Raw genomic sequence first — 23,515 nt, 5'->3', positions numbered from 1 at the left:
CCCCAAAGTAATCACTCTCTTGAGTTTTGTGTTTATCCTACCTGTGCATTTCTTTTTTGTGTGTGTGATAGCTTGTTTCCATATTAATTTTACGAAAAGTGTAATTTATACATTAAACTTTATAAATATGTTTTCGTACTGTATTATTTTCAATTTTCGTTTTATGCCTTGAAAAAATTTATAGATTACTTCTAAATTGGTTCTCAGAATGTTATCTTAGTAAAATAAGAGTTATAAATAAACTCAAAACCTTCTAATAACTTGTTCCTTTTTTCCTATAAATTATTACAAAGGCTCTTTAGGTACAGCGGAAGGCCGTGGGGCATCTATTCCATCACTGCCATCTCTTTGAAAAGGCAGTTCTGATCTTTGAAAAGGCACAGACCAGTATGGAGTTCCTACTCTCAGTTTTGATCAGCACCCAAGGGCAGATGCTTGGATAGCAAGATGAGAAAAGCAGTGGTATTCTTTCCTTACAGGACATTTGGTCCCGTCCAAAGCATCCATAAGACATTTCGTCCATGCCAAAAAGTCCTTGATATGTGGTCATATTTGGTCCTGTCCAAAATGTCCATGGAGGCATTGAGTTCATGCCAAAAGGTCCTTGATATTTGATTCTGTCCAAAACCATTTGGCATGGACCAAATATGCTCATGGACATTTTAGAGACCAAGTGTCAGGGACCTTCTGGCGTGAACCAGATGTCTGATAGACCAAATGTTTTATGGACACTTTGGACAGGACCAAATGTCTACTAATTTATTCTCTAGTCTCAGTCTTTTCCTTTACATGTATCACCAGGAGTAGGCTCCTGTAGGTGGCCTTGGTTTCAGGAGCACATTATGGACACAGGCTGGTCCTGTGGACATGCTGGGCTGCCTTGTGATGTCTGTAAAGGAGTGTCACCACACAGACACTTGTATAGGTCATGAAGAACACACACAGGAATTCTCATAGAAACATGGCATTTAGGAGTGCCACTGCATAGTGGGGTCCAAACTGCTTGGTTCTACAGTAAGTACTATGATACCCAGGACTAATATTAGTGGTGGTGCTATGGCTACTATTGTTTTAGTTATCTTGATATGATCAGCATGTTAATGATCCAGAAGAAAAGGAAAGAGGGCAGAATCCATGCTGAGATTTTGAGTTTGAGCTATGCCATTTACAGTTACTAGAACTGACAGTAATGGCTTGAACTGTACTTAGAAGAGAGGTTGTACAGACAGAAAGACCACAGGAGACTCTGTCAATGTACATCGTGACTTTGCAACCAATATCATCAAAACATGTCTAATTCCAAAGGCCAACGTTGTATCTGTCATGACATTTGACGAAGTTAGGTGGGTGAGATTATGTCTGTGGACTTCCTTTGAGTGGGCTGAATTATAAAGGTGTATATGTATAACACAAAAAGCAGTGAGTTCCCCAGGAATCCAAGGCCAAGTTGAGAGATGGGGGAAATCCTCAAAATTATGTCAATTGAAAACATTGTCTTCATGGCTTCCTTAGATCTTCAGAATGCAGCCAGCACAACCTAAAAACCCACACAAATATATTTTGATGAAAAGTTAGAAGTAATTGAGACTTGGAAAAGAAAATAAGATTTGGCACTCTGTTCTTTAAAGAGTGTTCTAAACTTTATATTTCCTTAAACTGTATTCCTCTCCTTAACTATCATTTTCTCCTCTAAGTTATGATATCTATGTATACAGCTGAATTGAAATTTTTTTTACTGTCTTGGAGGAAAGAGTAAATAGCCCAAATGTGAGAGACATTGTGTATCTGTCTGATTTATCCTCCCAATAACTTTATGAATTATAAAGTTGATAAATTTGATAAATGGTGACCACTCCCTCCTTCGGAAAATACTTCTTTTCTTGATGTCTGTGACAATACAATATTCTGGTTTACCTTCATACTGCGTGGTTTTCCAGCTTGCTTCAGTCTTCTCTCTTCCCTCACTTCTTAGCATTACCCAGGGCTCTGCCCTCAGTTGCCTTCTCTCCTCTTTCACACTCCCTCCCTGAGCAATCCCATCTACTTCCATGACTTCACCTGCCACCTAACATCCCATAAGCCCTGAAAGGTTTTCTAAGGTTCACACTTATCTCCTGACTTACAGAACCCCTAACATCACAAAGCATTCCCTAAACCCCATTGTGAAGACCCTTGTCCACCATCCAGATTAAATTTTCCGCTCCCTGAGGAGCAGCGTCTACTGAGTCACCCAAGATAGAATACTGGGCATCAATGCAATATCCTATCTTTCACTAACCAGCATTCCCTAGCCTGTTCTTACATACTTATGTTTGTCACCGTATCTAAGCATGCCACTTTCTATGTCATGGAAGAAAACTTCCATGCTACCATTGTCTTAAAATCAGATATAATGAACTCCCCTCCCACTCTTCTGAAATGGACTCCTGAGTACTCTTCTTGGTCACTTTGCCATGCTATTCTCTGCATAGACAAAAATTATATTTCCAAAAAAGACTTTGGTCATAACACCACCTTACTTAAATTGTTCAGTCTTTCCCCATGACCTGAAGAGCAAAATGCAAGTGTATAAGACACACAAGTTTCTTCACAGTTTGTCTCGCCAGATAACTCTTCAGTTGCATATCTGTTAATTTCTGTTATAGTATCTGCCCTCTAGTATTTCCCCAAAGTGAAATGCTTTTGCCAACTTCTAAGGCTTTGCACTTGTAATTTCTTCCCCTTGAAGAGAACTTTTCATTGTTTCTGCCTGACCAGCTTCTACCTGTTTTTCAACTTACCTTTCTCAACTGTTGCAGCTCTTTTTTCTTCACATGTGGAGCACTTTATATTCTTGACCACCATAAACTCTGGTTTTGAACTCTGTGATAGTCATCTCATTGGACACTCATTTCCAACATGTCTATCTTTTTCAGTAGATTGTGGCTCATGAATAGGCAATTGGCAATATTATTGAATAGATGATTGTGTTAATGACCTTAGTGGACACATGTGGGTGTGTGGAAAAGAGATGGAGGAAAAGATAAAAGAGACAAAAGAAAAGTACATATTAAAGAAAATTAACAAGGGGCCTGCCGGGTGGTGCAAGCAGTTAAGTGCGCGCGCTCCGCTTCGGCAGCCTGGGGTTCGCATGTTCAGACCCCGGGCGCGCACGGACGCACCACTTGTCAGGCCATGCTGTGGCGGCGTCCCATATAAAGTAGAGGAAGATGGGCACAGATGTTAGCCCAGGGCTAATCTTTCTCAGCAAAAAGAGGAAGATTGGCATCGGATGTTAGCTCAGGGCCGGTCTTCCTCACAAAAAAATAAGTAAATAAATTAACAGCTTTATGGTAACCCATCCCTTCTCCAATACCTGCATTTTAAGATTCCTGATTCCAAACGTTATATAGTTCTTCTTTCATTTTCCCAGGATGGACTTAGCTGACGGGCTGACTTTCCACTATGTGGAGTATGCAGTGATCATAGGTGCCACCCCTAAGCCTCCACCCTCTCTGAAGGCCCCCATTCATGAGATCATCTCGCTAATAACTCCTCCTATGAACTAATTCATTAAGAAACACCCTTCCCAATAACCTCTTGGAGACAGAAGAAATCATTTATGGACATTAGGAAATATTTTTAACTGAAAGATAACAGAACTAATGCATGATGAAAGGCATTGCATGGAGCTAAAGAAGTGTTTAGATAGAGATTTATAGCCTTAAATGTGAATATTTCAGTAGAAATGAAGCTGGAAAAGTTGACGAAAGCATCCAAAATTGAGAGTGAAATAATAAATATACAATATAATAAACATATTTTAATAAAATATAAAACATACAGTAGAGAGGAATAAAAAGCCAAAAAGTCATTTCTTCAAAAAGCTTTTTAAGAGTCACAAATAATTGTTTATTGAGGAAAAAGTAATAAAGAAGGCAAAAAATAGCCAATATTGAGAATAAAAAGGGCTATCAAAACAGATGCTAAGACATTAAAAAGAAAAGATGCTATTATGAATAACTTTATGTCAAGATATTTGGAAATTTGGATGAAGTGCAAATATTCCACAAAAATGTAATTTACTGAAATTCTTTGAAGAAAAATTAAAGACAATTGGCAACTACTCAGTCATCCATTAGTAGGCAACGCATAAATGAATGAGCATGGGTGTTCCAATAAAACTGTCCGTATGGACACTGAAATTTAAATTTCATATAATTTTCACGGGTCACAATATTTGATTTTTTTGTTTTTAACAATCACTTGTAGACTCCATTTTTAGCTTGATGGCAGTATAAAAACAGGTGATAGGGCTGCAGCTGTGGGCTTTCCATGCCCACTGAGCTTGGTTGCCTACTCAGCCAAAATGGAAATGAAAATGGCTTTGTGGACAGTGGATCAAAATGATTTGTCCCGAGGAGGAATGAATGAAAGGAATGACACCCCCAGATGCAGAGAGTTTCTCTGGGTGAGTTTATTAGGTTATTAATTCTAAGTGTAGAATTGCCATGTGAGGACACATTTGCCAGAGCTATAGAACAGTTTACCAGAAGCTTTAATTCCACTTGGCTGGCAGACATTGCCATTGCCTTTACCACGGTTTAGTGACATGACAGTGTTGAGAGTAACTTCCTTTCTGAGGTTGTTTCTCATTTTGAATGGGGTTTTAGATTTAATTTTATACAATTTTAATAAAAAGTAAGAATAATTCTGTGACTCTGGTTCAATGACAAAAATCCTTAATTGTCTAGGACATGCACAGTGATATAACCTATAATAATTAGATACAGATACGAGAATTCAGCTACATTCCCCCTCATTTTTAGTTCTTTGCATCATGTAAAGATGTTATTGGACAATACATTTTTATTGCCCCCCCAAATACAAAATGTACATGTATGAAACATGCAAGATATAAAGAATTATAATGAAATAAACATTCTTTTACGGACGAGCTTGAGAAGCAGAAAATACTAGTGACGTTGATGTCTACTCTCTCTTTCCCTTCAGTCATCGGCCCCTCTTGCCCTGGGCAGGTGACACCACGCTCCTCAGTTTGGTTTATCATTCCTTTGCTTTTCTTTATACTTACCACATGTGAATGAATGTATACTATTTTTGATTTTTATACGAGTGATATTATACTATGTATATTTTTCTTTTTCTGTGTGTCCCAGGATATTATTAATTTTTAAAATTTAAACATGCTTACATTTTATTGATCAATAAAAATGTTTAAGCATAAAAATATATTAGGATAAAATTCTCTGAGGAAAGTAGAATGAAAATAAAAGTTTAAGGAGAAATAGGAATGAGATAAAATTTCTCACTGTTAAAGAAATTTGTATATTCGTTTATATATTTTTTAATATGTTTGTATGTATTGTATATTTGTTTAAACTATGATGCTGGGGTCAAATTGCCATGATATTTAGATTCCATAGGGTACATTTTAAGGAGGGATGAAATAGTTTTATTTATTTATTTAATTTTTTAAAATTTTTATTGCTTTATTGATTTTTTTAATTGAGGTAACTTTGGTTTATAACATTATATAACTTTCAGGTGTACAAAATTTTGATTTGATGTCTCTACTCACCACCAAAGAGTGCTCACCACCAAAAGTCTAGTTTCTATCCTTCACCATACAATTGAGCCCTTTTACCCATTTTGCCCTCCTCCTACCCCCTTGCCCTCTGGTAACCACCAGTCTGTTATCTGCATCTGGGATTTGGTTTTGTTTCATTTTGTTTGTTCATCTGTTTTGTTTTGTTTTATATTCCACATATGAGTAAAATCATATGGTAGTTGTCTTTTTTCATGTCTTATTTCACTTAGCATAATACCCTTAAGGTCCATCCATGTTGTCACAAATGGCAAAATTTCATCTTTTTTATGGCTGAGTAGTATTCCATTGCATATATATATATATATATATATATATATATATATATATATATATACCACATCTGTTTTATTCATTCTTCTGTCAGTGGACACTTAGGTTGTTTCTATGTCTTGGCTATTGTAAATAATGCTGCAATGAACGTAGAGGTGCATGTATCTTTTTGAATTAGTGATTCTTTATTCTTTGGATAAATACCCAGCAGTGGAATAGCTGCATCATAAGGTACTTCTATTTATAATTTTTGGGGAATCTCCATACTGTTTTCCATAGTGGCTGCACCAATTTATATTCCCTTTTCTTTACATACTCTCTAGCACTTCTTATTTCTTGTCTTTTTAATAATAGCCATTCTGACAGCATGAGGTGATATCTCATTGTGGTTTTGATTCACATTTTCCTAATAGTTAGTGACATTGAATGTCTTTTTATGTGCCTGTTGGCCATCTGTATATCTTCTTTGGAAAAATGTATGTTTAGATCCTCTGTTCATTTTTTAATTGAGTTGTTTGTTTTTTTGTTGTTGAGTTGTATATGTTCTTTATATATTTTGGATATTAGCCCCTTTTCAGATGTATGAATTGCAAATATCTTTTTCCATTTAGTACGTTGCCTTTTCTTTTTGTTGATGGTTTCTTTTGCCATGCAGAAGCTTTTAGTTTGATGTAGGCCCATTACTTTATTTTTGCCTTTGTTTCCCTTACCATTGGAGTCAAATCCACAAAAACATTGCTAAGACTGATGTCAAGGAGCTTACTGACTGTATTTTCTTCTGTGTATTTTATGGTTTCAGGTCTTACATTCAAATCTTTAATCCATTTTGAGTTCATTTTTGTGTATGGTGTAAGATAGTGGTCTACTGTCATTCTTTTGAACGTGCCTGTCCAGTTTTCCCAGCACCATTTACTGAAGAGACTTTCCTTTTTCTATTGCCTGTTCTTGGCTCCTTAGTCAAAAATTAGCTGTGCATAAATGTGTGGATTTATTTCTGGGTTCTCAGTTCTGTTCCATTGACCTGTGTGTCTGTTTTTCTGCCAGTATCATGGTGTTTTCATTACTATAGCTTTGTAATATACTTTGAAATCAGGGAGTGTGATACGTCTGGCTTTGTCCTTTTTTCTCAGGATTGCTTTGGCTATTTGGGGTCTTTTGTGGTTTCATACAAATTTTGGGATTTTTTGTTTTATTTCTGTGAAATATGCCTTTGGGATTTTGATAGGAATTGCACTGAATCTGGAAATTGCTTTTGGCAGTATGGACATTTTGACAGTGTTAATTCTTCCAATCAATGAGCATGGAATATCTTTCCATTTCTTCGTGTCTTCTTCTTCTTCAATTTCTTTCAACAATGTCTTATAGTTTTCAGTGTACAGGTCTTTCACCTCCTTGGTTAAATTTATTCCTAGGTATTTTAGTCTTTGTGTTGTGATTATAAATGGGGTTTTATTAATTTTGCTTTCTGATAATTCATTGTTAGTTTACAGAAATACAACAGATTTTTGTATGTTGATTTTGTATCCTGCAACTTTCCTGTATTCATTTATTAGTTCTAATACTTTTTTGGTGGAGTCTTTAGGGTTTTCTGTATATAAAATCATGTCATCTGCAAATAGTGACAGTTTTACTTCTTCCTTTCCAATTTGGATCCCTTTTATTTCTTTTTCTTTCTTGATTGCTCTGGCTAGCACTTCCAATACTATGTTAAATAAGAGTGGCAAAAGTGGGCATCGTTGTCTGCTTCCTGTTCTTAGAGGGATAGCTTTCAGTTTTTATCCCTTGAGAATGATATTAGCCATGGGTTTGTCATATATGGCCTTTATTTTGAGGTACTTTCCTTCTATGCCCATTTTATTGTGAGTTTTTATCATAAATGGATGTTGAATTGTCAGATGCTTTTTCTGCATCTATTGAGATGATCATATGATATTTTTCTTCATTTGGTTAATGTGGTGTATCACATTCATTGATTTGCAGATATTGAACCATCCTTGCATCCCTGGAATAAATCTCACTTGATCATGATGTACGATCCTTTTAATGTATTGTATTCAGTTTACTAACATTTTTTGTTAAGGATTTTCTCATCTATGCTCATCAGAGATATTGGCCTATAATTTTCTTTTTTTGTGTTGTCCTTGTCTTGTTTTGGTATCAGGATAATGTTGGCCTCGTAAAATGAGTAGAAATTGTTCCCTCCTCTTCAGTTCTTTGGAAGAGTTTGAGAAGGATAGGTAGTAAATCTGTGAATGTTTGGTAGAATTCATCAGAGAAGCTGTCTGGTCTTGGACTTTTGTTTTTTAGGAGGTTTTTGATTACTATTTCAATCTCCTTACTAGTGATCAATCTATTCAGATTCTCTATTTCTTCTTTATTCAGTCTTGGAAGGTTGTATGATTCTAAGAATTTATCCATTTCTTCTAGGTTGTCCAATTTGTTGGTGTACAGGTGTTAATAGTAGTCTCATAATCTTTTGCATTTCTGTGTTATCCGTTGTAACTTTTCATCTGTCGTATCTGATTTTATTTATTTGAGCATTCTCTCTTTTTTTCTTAGTGAGTCTAGCTAAAGGTTTGTGAATTTTGTTTATCTTTTAAAAGAACCAGCTCTTAGTTTAATTATCTTTTCTGTTGTCTTTTTAGTCTGTATTTCATTTATTTCCACTCTGATTTTTATTTCCTTTCTTCTGCTGATTTTAGCCTTCATTCATTTCTCTTTTTCTGGTTCCTTTAGGTGTAAGGTTAGATTGTACACTTGAGATTTTTCTTGTTTTTTGAGGTAGGCCTGTGTTGCCCTATACTTCCCTCTTAAGGACCGCTTTTACTGCATCCCATAGATTTTGATGTGTTGTATTTTTGTTTGTCTCCATATATTTTTTGGTTTCTCCTTTGATTTATTCATTGATCTGATAGTTGTTCAGTAGCATGTTGCTTAATCTCCAGATAGTTGTGATTTTTTCAGCTTTCTTCTTCTGGATGATTTCTAGTCTCATGCTGTTGTGGTTGGAAAAGATGCTTGATATGATTTCAGTCTTCTTAAATTTATTGAGACTTGTTTTGTGTCTCAACATATGACCTAATCTTGAGCATATTCCATGTGCACTTGAGAAGAATGTGTATTCTGCTGCTTTTGGAGGGAATGTTCTGTATATATTTATTAAGTCCATCTGGTAGTGTGTTATTTAAGACCGATGTTTCTTTGTTGATTCTCTGTCTGGATGATTTATCCATTGATGTAAGTGGGTTGTTAAAGTCCCCTACTGTTATTGTGTTGCTGTCAATTTCTCCCTTTAAGACTGTTAATTGCTTTATATATTTTGGTATTCCTATGTTGTGTGCGTATATATTAATAAATGTTATGTCTTCTTGACCAATTGTCCTCTTTATCGTTATGTAACGTCCATGTTTGTCTCTTGTTACCTTTTTTGGCTTGAAGTCTTTTTTGTCTGATAGAAATATGGCCATACCCACTTTCTTTTGGCTACCATTTGCTTAGAGTATCATCTTCCATTTCTTCACTCTGATCCTATGTTTTTTTTTAGAGCTGAGCTGAGTCTCCTGAAGGCAGCATATTGTTTGTTCTTTTTTTTTTTTTTTTAAAGATTTTTATTTATTTATTTTTTCCCCAAAGCCCCAGTAGATAGTTGTATGTCATAGCTGCACATCCTTCTAGTTGCTGTATGTGGGACGCGGCCTCAGCATGGCCAGAGAAGCGGTGCGGCGGTGCGCGCCCGGGATCCGAACCTGGGCCGCCAGCAGCGGAGTGCGCGCACTTAACCACTGAGCCATGGGACCGGCCCTGTTCTTTTTTTTAATACATCCAACCACTCCATGTCTTTTGATTGGTGAATTCAATCCAGTTACATTAAGGGTGATTAGTGATATATGAGTACTTACTACTTCCATTTTATCTTTTGTTTTCTGATTACTTTATAACTCCATTGTTGCTTTTCCCTTGTGTTTCTGTCTGCCATTTTATTTTGGTGGTTTTCTATGTGTTTCTCAGTTTCCTGTTTTATTATGTTTCATGTCTCTGCTCTAGATTTTTAGTTTGTGGTTACTATGAAATTTGTATAAAATGTCTCATAGATAAAATAGTCCTTTTTCTGCTGATAGCATCTTATCTTCATTTGCTTATAGAGGTTGCATCCTTTTCCTCCTCCACTTTTATGTTTTTGTTGTCACAAATTATCCCTTTTTATGTTATTTGTTACCAAATTGAAGTAGCTATAGTTCTTTTTCATGCCTTTCCCTTTAATCTTTGTAATTAAGTGTTTAACTTAATTAATCCTATTCTGAAATAGAGTTGCAATTTTATGATTCTGTCTGTCTATTTATCACCTTACTCAAAGTATTGTATTTGCCTTTTTGTGTTGGGTAGAAAAGCCCCTTTCAACATATCTAGTAAGATAGGTCTAGTGGAGATAAACTCCCTCAGCTTTTGCTTGTCTGGGAAAGTCTTTGTTTTTCCTTTATATCTGAAAGATAACTTTGCTGGATAGAGTATTCTTGGCTGACAGTTTTTATCATTCAATATTTTGAAAATATCATTTCACTCTCTCCTGGCTTGTAGAGTTTCTGCTGAGAAATCTGCTGATAGCCTAATGGGAGTTCCTTTGTAGGTTACTTTTTTTTCTGGCTGCTTTAAAAAATTCTTTCTTTATCATTGACTTTTTTTTTTTGTTTTTTAAAGATTTTATTTATTTATGTTTTTCCCCCCCAAAAGACCCAGTAGATAGTTGTATGTCATAGCTGCCGGAGAAGCAGTGCGTCGGTGCACGCCTGGGATCCGAACCCAGGCCGCCAGCAGCGGAGCGCGTGCACTCAACCGCTAAGCCACGGGGCCGGCCCTATCATTGACTTTTGACAGTTTTAATATAATGTGTCTTGGAGAAGGTCTTTTGTGTTGAGATAATTAGGTGTTTCTGTTAGCTTTGTGTACTTGTATATCCAACTTCTTTCCCAGGTTTGGGAAGTTCTCAGCTATTATTTCTTTAAATAAGCTCTCTGCTCCTTTTCCCTCTCTTCTCCTTCTGGGATACCCATTATCCTTATGTTGCCCTCCCCCCCTTTTTTTTTTGGTGAGGAAGATTGGCCCTGCGCTAACACCTGTTGCCAATTCTCCTCTTTTTGCTTGAGGAAGATTGTCACTGAGCTAACATCTGTGCCCATCGTCTTCTGTTTTATATGTGGGATGCCACCACAACATGGCTTGATGAGTAGTGAGCGGATCCGAACTCGCAAACCCCAGGCCGCTGAAGCAGAGTGTGCGAACTTAACCACTACACCACTGGGCTGGCCCCAATGTTGCCCTTTCTAATGGAGTGGGATAGTTCTAGTATAATTTCTTCATTTTTTAAAAATCTTTGTTCTCTCTCCTCTTCCACCTGAATTGTTTCTAGACTTCCATCTTCAGGCTCTCTAATTCTTTCTTTTATAAGATCTGCTCTATTTCCAATGCTTTCTAATACATTTCCATCTCATTTATTGAGTTCTTCAGCTCCAGAATTTCTGTTTGGTTCTTCTTTGGAGTTTCAGTCTATTTGATAAAGTATTCCTTTTTTTTTATTAATTTTATTTCTGAGCTCATTGAACTGCCTTTCTGAGTTTTCTTGTAGCTCACTGAATTTCTTCATGACAGCTATTTTGAATTCTTTATCAATCTTCCATAACTTTATGTTTGGTTTCTGGAGAATTGTTTTTCTTTTTGTGATGCCATGTTGCTGTGGGTTTTCATGGTGGCTGATGAGTTATTCCTCTCTTGACGCATTGTTGTAGCATATATTTTTCTTTTTGAGATATAGCTTTGTTTGTTTTGATTCTAACTATTCAATCAGTTGGAGATTAGAGGCCTTTCTTTTTCTTGTTTTTCAGTAGATGGCGCTATAGCACAGTTCTTGGTTTCTCTTACCTGAGTTACCTCTGGTTATATTTGAGAGCCAGTACTTTCCACCTTCCACACTTCTGCCAGAGGTGTCACTGATGCCTTTGTCATTGCTGCCTGCGCTCCCTCTGTGTCACTGGTGCCCTGCTGCTGCCAGTGTCACTGCAGTCTCGGGGATCACCACTGGAGTCACTGGGATAGCAGGTGCCTCCACTGCATCTGAGGTCACCTGGGTTGTGGGCACTGCTGCTGTGGTGGGAGGGAGTCAGGGTCGTGGTGCCTGAGCCACTTCTGGGGTTGTTGGGTTCACAGGCACTGCCACAGGTAGGGGGACTGGGGTTGTGGGCCCCACTGCCCCTGCTGCTCTGTTTCCTGTGGCTTTGGGCACCACTGCAGTGGGGGCGGGGGTGGAGTTGTGGGTGCTGATGCCACTGCTGCTTTTTTTATTATTATTTTTTTTCCACTGGGGCTGTGGTGGGGGAGCTGGGGTCATGGGCCCCACCTCCACCACTGCTACTGGGTTTGCTGGGGCTATGGGCTCAGCCACTGTGGCTGGGGAGCCAGGATTGCAGGCACTGCCTCTGCTGTTCCCTGGTTCCGCTTCCTTGGTGTGCTCCAATCCACGCACCTTCAGATATACAGATGTGGGGATCTCTCTGGCACCCTGGTGTGTTGAGCAGAGGAACCTTTGTTGAGTTGTGGGCTCACCCACTAGTTGTAGATTGAAGGGGAGTGTCTCACACCACCATGATGCTGATGTCACTTGTGTATATTTTTCTCAATTTCATTTTTCAGTCAAAATATTATATATATACCTGCTGTTTTGTGTAATTGTAATTATTTCATTTACACTCTTGAATACTTTTAAGTCCCCATCCCCTCACTTTTTGTTTTATAAACATTTCTCCAATGATCACTTTGGTATATGTCTCCTCATGCAAGTAAAGAAGAATATTTTAGGGAATAAATCTGGGAATGAAACTATGGGGGTGCAGTATCACTGTTAACTATTCTGGAGAGCCTTACTGCTGCAAAACAATAAAATAAGTAATAACAGTTATGAATATTAAAAGGAAAGAAACAAAACTCTGATTATTTGCACATGATCTGATTATTTAAATAACTGGAGAATATCCAAATAATTGGAGTAAACAGCCGTTAGAATATTAATGTGAGTTCAGTAAGGAGGTAAAATTATTTATGCAACAAATATTCGTGGAACTGTGAGCCATGGATGACTCAAGGTACTGGGAATAGAGTAGTCAACCAAATAGAAAGAATTCCCCCCCTTCCATGGACCTTACACTCTATAGGGCATTAATCCCATAGTATGTTAGTTGGTACTAAATACGATGGAAAAACAGAGTTGAGGTGGGGTAGGGAGGGTGGGAGATTTATAATATTCAGTAGGGTGGTTAGGAACAGACTTCTCAGAGAGGTTGCCATTTGAGTAAGGAAAGACTTGGAGGAGGTGAGGGATCCAGCGTCAGATAGGGAGGCTCAGGAAACAGAAAGTGCAGAATCTTGGTGAGAGGTCACATGATAAGTCCACAGCACAGCAAGGAGACCAGCCTGGCCAGAGCAGTGAGATTGAGGTGGGGGAGCAGTAGAAGATGAGTTCAGTTCATTTTAAGGACTGTATACGAATATGAGTGAAATCAGAGGCCTCTGGAGGTTTCTGAGAAAAGCAATTCAATAAGCATTGCAAATTATACCACATAATAGAAAAATAACGAGCACTACCTTCTTATTCCTCCATGAAGTGAGAGAGATGCACTTTGACTGAGGATGAGCAGGGGGGAGCATTTGTGTGAAAGTTTTAGGGAGAAAGAAGGAATGAAATAACCACCTCAGACATGAGAAGGTGAACTTATTCGTGTACAAATGTGAAATCTTAGTAGGATTTCTAGGTGATCAAAGTGCCTATTTGGGGTCTACAATCATGAATTTCAAGTGGAAACAGTGGTTTGTATGATATCTTCAGCAGCCCTGGGCTCAGTAAATCCCAGGCAATAGGTTGAACAGGCGAGAGTGAGGATTCTGTAGCAAGAGAAGGGGAGTCCGTAAGTGTGCTTTCAATGGATTATTTATAAAAATGGACGATGGAGTCTCACCTGAATCAAGAAGGAGGTGAAGACGCACAGGAGGTGCAGGCCAGTGTTGGAATCAGTGCATCTGAAGCCTTCATGCACGTGGAGGTAACCAGACCTTGACAGGTGTGGAACCACTGAGGTCAGGAGTAGAAGGTCTGAGAATGCGGTACTAGAAGTTGAGATTTTGGAGGTGGTGAAAATTCTGATGATGACAAAACCATCATTACCATTTTGGGTAGTGGGTGTCTGATTTAATTTGGAGGAAAAATTAGAGGAGAGGAGGTCAAGAATCTGACAGGAAGTTCAGATCATTAAAGATGATAGGAGACAGCCCGGTAGTGCAAGAGGTTAAGTGCGCACACGCTGCTTCAGCGGCCCGGGGTTTGCAGGTTCGGATCCCGGGTGCACACCAACGCACTGCTTGTCAAGCCATGCTGTGGTGGCGTCCCACATAAAGTAGAGGAAGGTGGGCACGGATGTTAGCCCAGGGCCAATCTTTCTCAGCAAAAAGAGGAGGATTGGCATGGGGTGTTAGCTCAGGGCTGATCTTCCTCACAAAAAAATAAATAAATAAAGATGATAGGAGAAGGGCTGGTCCCGTGGCGTAGTGGTTAAGTGCGCGTGCTCTGCTGCTGGCAGCCCGGGTTCAGATCCCGGGCGCGCACTGATGCTCTGCTTGTCGGGCCATGCTGTGGCGGCGTCCCATATAAAAAGTGGAGGAAGATGGGCCCAGGACCAGTCTTACTCAGCAAAAAAAGAGGAGGATTGGTATGGATGTTAGCTCGGGGCTGATCTTCCTCGCAAAAAAAAAAAAAGATGATAGGAGAAAGTATGGACAAGAAGACAAGAGGACAGGAACTTATCTTCTACAAATAAGGGAGAGAGAGATTTCAGGTTATCACAGAATGAAGCATAGTTTTGTGTATCGTGTAATGTCACAAACTTCTAAGGAGCTGGGAATTTTAAAAGATATATGAGGGGCCGGCCCCGTGGCTTGGTGGTTGGGTGCGTGTACTCCGCTGCCGGCGGCCCGGGTTCGGGTCCCGGGTGCGCACCGGGGCACCGCTCCTCCGGCCATGCTGAGGCCGCGTCCCACATGCAGCAACTAGAAGGATGTGCAGCTATGACAGACAACTATGTACTGGGGCTTTGGGGAAAAATAAATAAATAAAATCTTTAAAAAAAAAAAAAAAAGATATATGAGAAGAAATTTTCAAAGTGGCCATGAGGAAGGAGAAAGATGCCTACTGTAAGTCCTGGCCTTCTAGTGCAGGCAGTGTGAGGAAGAACACAGCAGGGAAGAGTAGTGCCATCAGGACAGAGTCAGAAATGCATTAAGCCAGAGTGGTTAGGGAGAATTCACAAGAACAGTTGGAGTGTGCCATTAGTGTAGTGATACAGATCTGTAGTATCTGAGGGTGTACCAAGAGGATTGGAGAGGAGAAGGGAAGCAGCTCAACCAGTTTCAGGCTTTGGTTTCAGCTTTTCCAACATGCCAGGGCAGGACTCCTTCTAAATGCAGGGGCCTTGTTCTTCTTGGCGGACTTACCCTACGAAGATCTGCCAGGTGTCTGAGGACGCCTTGTCTTGGAAAACTGTGTACTGCCAGCCATGGAACCCATCCATCTTCTCAGACACACACACACACATGTACACACTCACTCATGCACATGCCTGCACACACACACATTCAGATTTTGGCTTTTGTAAATAATGCTGCTAGGAACATTGGTGTAAAAGTATCTGTTGGAGTTTCTGTTTTCAAATCTTGGATATATACTTAGAAGTGGAATTGCTGGGGTGTATGGTAATTCTATGTTTACTTTTTTGAGGAACTGCCATACTTTTCTTGGTTCAAACTGTGGCTGCTCCATTTTACATTCCCACTAGCAATATACAAGGGTTCCAATTTCCCCACATCCTCTCCAACACTTGTTACTTTCCATTTTTTTATTATAGCTAATTACTATCCCAGACATACAAAATAGGTGGCTATAAAAAATCTCTTATTGGGCATAGTTATCTCTGAAGTATTATTTATCAGCAGAGAATAGAGTTGAATTTATAAGAAGCATAGTTATTTGTGATCTCCTCTTTGTGTTCTTTATGGGCTGGGCCAGTGTCTGTAGTCTCTGGTGCAGACACCGAAAGAATGCCCAAGACATGCACAGGAGCAAGCACACACAAACATCCTCCCCAAAGAGGCAAACCTCACAAACTATCCTCTCCCTCATGGCATGTTTTGTTTTTATTCATTTAGGCAATTCTTTCTTCTTGCCATTTACATGAGCAAAATCTTACTCGACAGGGCATCAGTGTCTTTTTCTCTGTCTGTTACCCAACTTTCTGCCCTTTGATGCTGATCAACAGTGACAGCAGTATTCCCAAACTCTGAGCTGCTCTCACTAGGATTCGAAGCTCTCAGCCTCCAAAGTAGCTAAGTGATGGACAAACACCAAGACCTTGTGTTGCAACTAAAGATTCCAGGAGGAGAAGACTTCCATTTCAAGACAAGAGCCTGCTTGTGGAATTTAATAAAAACTGGCTTCTTTTACTAAGCAATTCTTTCACGTAAGATTCATCCATGTCTTTGCCTGGCTTGATAGCTCTTTGTTCTGAATCACTGAATGGTATTCCACTGTGTGGATGTACAGTTTAGTTATCCATTCACCTGTTGAAAGACATCTTGGTTGCTTCTAGTTTTTGGTGATTATCAATAAAGCTGGTATAAACATTCACATGCAGGTTTCTGTGTAGCCGTAAGTTTTCAAATCAGCTGGGTAAATACCTAGTAGTGGGATTGCTGGGTCAGTTGTTAAGACTATGTTTAGCTGGGCTTTTTATTTTTTAAACTGAAAATATTAATTGACTGAATCCAACTGATTTTTTAAAAACTAGATGTCTGCATGGTGAATGAGTATTATCTCCCTAGTCTTAATCCAGAGAATTTGATTGTATGAGAATGAAAACTATGCTAATTTTTTATTGGATAAATTGAAGAATGTACTAGAAAATGTATAAAATTTTGCAACCTAGCTTTATTTTAGTTTTTTTCTCCCAAAGTATCTTATTTGTGTAAATTTAGCCAAAAATCAACTGCTATAAATACCATATATTATTATTATTATTATTAACAAAAAAACTACAGTAAGGAACCTGCCTTACTTGATTTTTGGTTCTTCCTTTCCTCTGTTCCCTAGCAGTATCTAGTGTACAATTCTTACTTATGTTTGAACTAATAAAATGCTGGTGACCATTTAAATACTACCAAGCATTTAATAAAACACTTATTCACCTAGAAATTTTTAAAGTTCAAAGGGAGTGTGGAGAAGCAGGCTTTAGTGCCTCGGTTACTTCATCCTCCTTGCTACCTACCTCTTCTCCCCAGGGCACCTCACTTTTCTATGCTAATTGATCACTTTGGGGCACTTCCTTCAGAGAGGATTCTGCAGAGTAAACACACAAAGATTGCCTGTGGATTTGACATGTGGGGTGTCAAATTTCTCATAGATCCCTAGGAACTTAGTATAAAAGCTGCCTGAAACCACAAACTAGGTCTTTTGGACAGCCAGAAAGAACTCTCAGTCACTTGGTTAGGTCAACGTCTTCTGGGTCTTTGGGCACAGCGGACAGGCTCTCAGCTGAGAGGTGCCAGAATTGACTTAGCTAATAGAAACCTTGGGTGTACTAGATATACATTACTCTGTGACCCATTACAGACCCGCCCCCCCCCTTTTTGTTAAAGACTCGGGATAATGTCTTGTCCCCACCCCTGGGGGGAAATGAGAGAAGAGGATAAGAACACGATTTGGGTGCTCAAAAACATTTCTGAGAGTGAGACAAAGCCAAATGTTTTGTGGGCGGAAGCAGGAGGGTAATAGGAAGAGGAAGCAAAGGAAGGCGCTGGCAGTTTTACCAAATCCCAGTTTGTGCTCCTGTTCCTACCTTGCTGCTGTGGCAGGTAAGTTTTACACAGTCTGAAGGCTTGATAGTCTTGGCAAAGGGAAAACACACTTCTGCATCTTGCTGCTTCGGCAGTGATTTTGTTTATAGCAGGGGGATGAGCCCTGTGTGTCTTACAGAGCCTAACATAGCTTCCCTTCTCCTCTCCCCAAGAATTCAAATCTCTCACCTCTCACCAGGACTTTAAGTGGATAGTAAAGAACTTGACAAGAACATGACTTTTAACATGTCAGACTGAAGAATGTGTGAAGGTGAGTAGTGTTTCTTTGCTTTTGATCTCTCTGGATGCCAGGTTTTAGCTGGAAGGGTCTGAAAAGCCAGGATGTGGTTCTACTCATGAGTGCCCAACTCAGACCCCTACATTGGCATAAAACTGGATTGTTAATGCTTTCAAGGCTCTAGGAAGTTTTTTTTTTTTTTTTAATTAATAAGACCCCTGAGAAAATAAAGATGACCCTGGGGATGAACACTGGTCTTTCCTCCCCTCTTTGTACAATGCTGAGTGGTCAGGATTGGCAGTGGTTTTGTTGAATGACTCCGGCAGTTCACCTCTTCCCTTCACTCAGCAAACATTTCCTGAGTGCCTGTTGTGTGTCACGCACTAGGAGAGATGAACTACAAAGGGACTATATGCATAGCCGCCTACAATAACACAGGCAGTTTGGTATGGTAGTTTGGTGATCATGAGCTTTGGAACCAGTGAATATTGACTTTTGAGTCCTAGTTCTACCACATGCTGGGGATGTGGAATTGGCCTCAGGACTAAGTCACCGTAAGCTTCAGTTTTCTACTCTGTAAAATGGGGCAGTAATATTAACAACCTCAGAGATTATGTGTGAACATAAAATGAAGTAATGTACATATAGCACTTTGTACATTGCAAGCTTGTAGTGTGCATATGAGAAATGTTACCATTATTCCTACTACTACCATTATTATTATTAATTATCTAGTAACAGTTTAAATTTGCTTTCATGTATATTATCTTTTATAATTTTCAAGATAACCCTATGAAAAGAATATTATGATATTGTTATTCTCATATTACTGAGGAGTAAACTAAGATACATAAGATCCAAAGGTTCAAGACCTTTCCAAGTTTCTGTATGTAGTAAGCGGCTGAGCCAGGATTTAAACAGAGGGTTCTTGATTTCATGTTCAATAGTCTAGACCCTATATCACAGCCTTACCAAGGTTCTCTGAGTTAATTAATCCAAACAAGAAGCATTTAGTGAAGTCATCTATCATTGGTTATGATGAGTTTAACATCATCATTCATTCTTTGCTTTATCAAATTTCAGCAACCTCTCCCAACTCCCTGATGCATTTACTCTTTTTATTCCAATTAATTCCTTTCTATTCACCATTACCACTTTTCTCTTATCCTCTTATTCTCTCAGTGGAGAATCTGAACAATTTCTTTAGGGAAGACAATGTGTGGTAGAAGATGCAAGGTGCCCTGGATCCTCCACCACTTCTATGCTGTTTGACGTGATGCCAGCTAATCAGTCCGTTATGAGGATGTTGATGTTTTCTCTACCTCATAGTGTCATTTTGAGGTTTAATTATCATGATGTGAAAAAATTAAAAAGAAAGTCTTAGATATTTTTATTACAGCTGGCTCTTGTAATATTTAAAGACTTTAAAGTGGTCAAAAGAAATGAAGAATTGAGTTCTCCTCTTGACTGGTCTATGGTGTTGTCCCATGCCTCCATGTGCCAAGCATGTATTATTCTGATTTATAATATATGCCAAGTTTACTTCCAAGAAGAACATGAAATAGTTTGCAATCAAAAGCATAGAAACCTGAAGAGTCTTCATGGGCCTGGCTGGGGCTGTCTGGAGCTGATGGAGCCACAGAATCACATGATGGCAAGACCTTGGATCAGGCAGCAGATGTATGGGGTTCAGTCTCAAATGCCTGCAGACAGTAGACATGTAAGATGGATGTGTGAGGTGGGCAGAGCTGGAGGGATAGGTAGTGGTGGGGACTCAGAACTGGAGAGAAATGTCTGTAAAATTCACCTGCAGTGAATTAGTGTCTTGGGTAAATATTGGCTTGGTGGTACTAGTCACAGATACTAAGAGATCTTAATTTAAAAAAAAAATTCCTCAATTTTTAAAGTTTTATGTGGGTCAAACAAAATATGAGCATTCCAGATTTGGTTCAAAGATCACACCCTTGAGATCTTTGGACAGGTATTAACTGAATATACACCTATCACTTGCCAGACATTTGGCAGTTGACGGAGATTTAATAATGAACAAAATAAACACTATCTCAGACTACTAGTCTACCTCTTGTCCTTCTGGTGTTGCTTTTCTGAGCTCCGTTCCTGGAGTGTTTGGGAATCCATTCTTTCACTTATATGTGAAGTGAAATCACTTCACTGGATCCACTTATACTGGACCTCCCGTTACATCCACTGTGTGTCCCTCGTGCTTCTGTCCAATCCCAAATTACTCCTCATCAATTTTTCTTTCCCTGTTTCCTCACCCCCTCTTTTAAATTTTCCTTATGAATTTTTAAATTCAGGTAGGGATTAGTAAAAAATTACTCACCCTTACAGTGTGTAAAAATGTTCCCTGCCAATTTTATTTAACATTAGTTCTAATGAAGCAGACTGATTGTAGACGAGGACACTGAAGGGCGTTGACTATACACCAGTGCCCCATCCTTACTTTCTCAGTATGCTCAGTCCAAAGGCAGGAAAGAGCACAACTAATAACCTACATCCCAACAGAGAGAGAAGATAGTGTTGCAAGGAGGAAGGCTAGTATTTTCTAAGAAAAAGTTGTTCTTAAACTCAGTATGATTAGTGGAGAAAATAGATTTGGAAAGATCTGGATGTCTCAGAGCTTCTTGAAGGCAATGGCTATCTATCTTGAAGGCAATATTATGAAATATTTCTTTTTTTTTCCAATTATTTTTTTGAGGTCATAATGGTTTATAACACTGTGTAATTTCAGGTGTACATTATTATTTATCAGTTTCTTTGTAGACTGCATTGTGCTCACCACCAATAGTCTAATTTTTATCCGTCACCGTACATATGTGCCCCTTTACCCCCTTTGCCCACCCCCCAGCCCCCTTCCCCTCTGGTAACCACTAATCTGTTCTCTTTATCCATGTGTTTGTTTACCTTCCACATGTGAGTGAAATCATGTGGTGTTTGTCTTTCTCTCTCTGGCTTATTTCGCTTAACATAATACCCTCAAAGTCCATCCCTCTTGTTGCAAATGGGACCATTTTATCTTTTTTTATGGCTGAGTAGTATTCCACTGCATGTATATACCACATCTTCCTTATCCATTCTTCAGTTGAAGGGTACTTGGGTTGCTTCCACGTCTTGGCTATTGTGAATAATGCTGCAATGAACATAGGGTTGCATAAATCTCTTTGAATTGTTGATTTCAAGTTCTTTGGATAAATACCCAGTAGTGGGATAGCTGGATGGTATGGTATTTCAATTTTTAATTTTTTGAGAAATCTCCATACTATTTTCCATAGTGGCTGCACCAGTTTGCATTCCCACCAGCAGAGTATGAAGGTTCCCTTTTCTTCACATTTCTCCAACATTTGTAATTTTTTGTCTTGTTAATTATAGCCATTCTGACTGGTGTAAGGTATCTCATTGTAGTTTTGATTTGCATTTCCCTAGCAATGTTGAACATGTTTTCATATGCCTGTTGGCCATCTGTATATCTTCTTTGGAAAAATGTCTGTGCATACCCTCTTCCCATTTTGATTGGATTGTTTGTTTTTTTAAGTTGTATGAGTTTTTTATATATTTTGGAAATTAACCCCTTGTCAGATACATGATTTGCAAATATTTTCTCCCAGTTGGTGGGTTGTCTTTTCGTTTTGTTCATGGTTTCCGTTGCCTTGCAGAAGCTTTTTTGTCTAATGTAGTACCATTTGTTTATTTTTTCTTTTGTTTCCCTTGCTTGAGTAGACATGTCTTCGAAAAGATGCTGCTAAGACTAATGTCAAAGAGTGAACTGCCTGTATTTTCTTCTAGGAGTTTTATGTTTTCAGGTCTTACATTCAAGTCTTTAATCCATGTTGAGTTAATTTTGTGTGTGGTGTAAGGTAATGGTCTGCTTTCATTCTTTTGCATGTGGCTGACCAGTTTTCCCAGCATCATTTATCGAAGAGACTGTCCTTTCTCCAGTGTATCTTCTTGGCTCCTTGGTTGAAAATTAGCTGTCCATAGATGTGTGAGTTTATTTCTAGGTCCTTAATTCTGTCCCATTGATCTGTGTGTCTGTTTTCATGCCAGTACTATGCTGTTTTGATTACTATAGCTTTATAGTATATTTTGAAGTCAGGGATTGTGATGCCTCCAGCTTTGCTCTTTTTTCTCAGGATTGCTTTGGCTATTAGGGGTCTTTTGTTGTTCCACAAAAATTTTAGGATTCTTTGTTCGATTTCCATGAAGAATGTCATTGGGATTCTGATTGGGATTGCATTAAACCTGTAGATTGCTTTAGGTATTATGGACATTGTAATGTGTTTATTCTTCCAATCTATGTGCATGGGATATCTTTCCATTTTTTTATATATTCTTCAGTTTCTTTCCATAACGTCTTATAGTTTTCAGTGTGTAGGTCTTTCACCTCTTTGGTTAAATTTATTCCTAGGTATTTTATTCTTTTTGTTGCAATTATAAATGTGGTTGTATGCTTGACTTCTTTTTCTGCTGGTTTCTTATTAGTGTATAGAAATGCAACTGATTTTTGTTAGTTGATTTTGTACCCTGCAACTTTGCTGTAGTTGTTGATTATTTCTAATAGTTTTCTGATGAATTCTTTAGGGTTTTCTATATATAGAATCATGTCATCTGCAAACAGCGAGAGTTTCACTTCTTCCTTTCCAATTTGGATACCTTTTATTTCTTTTTCGTGCTTAATTTCTCTGGTCAAAACCTCCAGTACTATCTTGAATAGGAGTGGCAAGAGTGGGCAACCTTGTCTTGTTCCTGTTCTCAGAAGGATGGCTTTTAGTTTTTCACCATTAAGTATGATGTTGGCTGTGGGTTTGTCATATATGGCCTTTATTACATTGAGATACTTTCCTTCTATATCCATTTTATTGAGAGTCTTTATCATAAATGGATGTTGGGTCTTGTCAAATGCTTTCTCTGCATCTATTGAGATGATCATGTGATTTTTATTCCTCATTTTGTTAATGTAGTGTATCACATTGATTGATTTGTGGATGTTGAACCATCCCTGTGTCCCTGGTATAAATCCCACTTGATCAGGGTGTATGATCATTTTAATGTATGGCTGTGTTCAGTTTGCCAATATTTTGTTGAGGATTTTTGCATCTATGTTCATCAAGGATATTGGTCTGTAGTTTTCCTTCTTTGTCTGGCTTTGGTATCAGGGTGATGTTGGCCTCATAGAATGTGTTGGGAAGTGTTCCATCTTCCTCTATTTTTTGGAATAGTTTGAGAAGGATAGGCATTAAATGTTCTTTGAATGTTTGGTAAAATTCTCCAGAGAAGCCATCTGGTCCTGGGCTTTTATTTTTTGGGAGGTTTTGACTACTGTTTCAATCTCTTTACTTGTGATTGGTCTATTTAGAGTCTCTAAATCTTCTTGATTCAGTTTTGGGAGGTTGTATGAGTCAAAGAATTTATCCGTTTCTTCTAGATTGTCCAATTTGTTGGCATACAGTTGTTCA

At 38.5% G+C, this 23,515-nt stretch overlaps 1 long non-coding RNA gene across 6 annotated transcripts in view; it reads left to right on the top strand.

Moving 5' to 3' along the window:
* LOC147917178 (uncharacterized) overlaps positions 1-23,515 on the top strand; it is a 210,276-nt gene that overhangs the window by 42,703 nt on the left and 144,058 nt on the right. For 3 of the 6 annotated variants that reach the window (XR_015551878.1, XR_015551879.1, XR_015551881.1), the window contains exon 4: positions 17,977-18,074. The exons of 2 other annotated variants lie outside the window; for them this stretch is intronic. This is a non-coding gene — a long non-coding RNA (uncharacterized LOC147917178). Of the gene's footprint in view, positions 1-17,976; positions 18,075-19,223; positions 19,761-23,515 lie in introns of those variants that run through there. One more of the 6 variants, XR_015551880.1, reaches the window with a different exon arrangement.

Source organism: Ceratotherium simum, chromosome 4 (genome assembly GCF_057802395.1).
Source record: "Ceratotherium simum simum isolate JZ-2026a chromosome 4, ASM5780239v1, whole genome shotgun sequence".
Taxonomy (NCBI): domain Eukaryota; kingdom Metazoa; phylum Chordata; class Mammalia; order Perissodactyla; family Rhinocerotidae; genus Ceratotherium; species Ceratotherium simum.
Note: the sequence above shows the minus strand (reverse complement) of the source record. Positions and strands in the feature narration are given on the sequence as shown.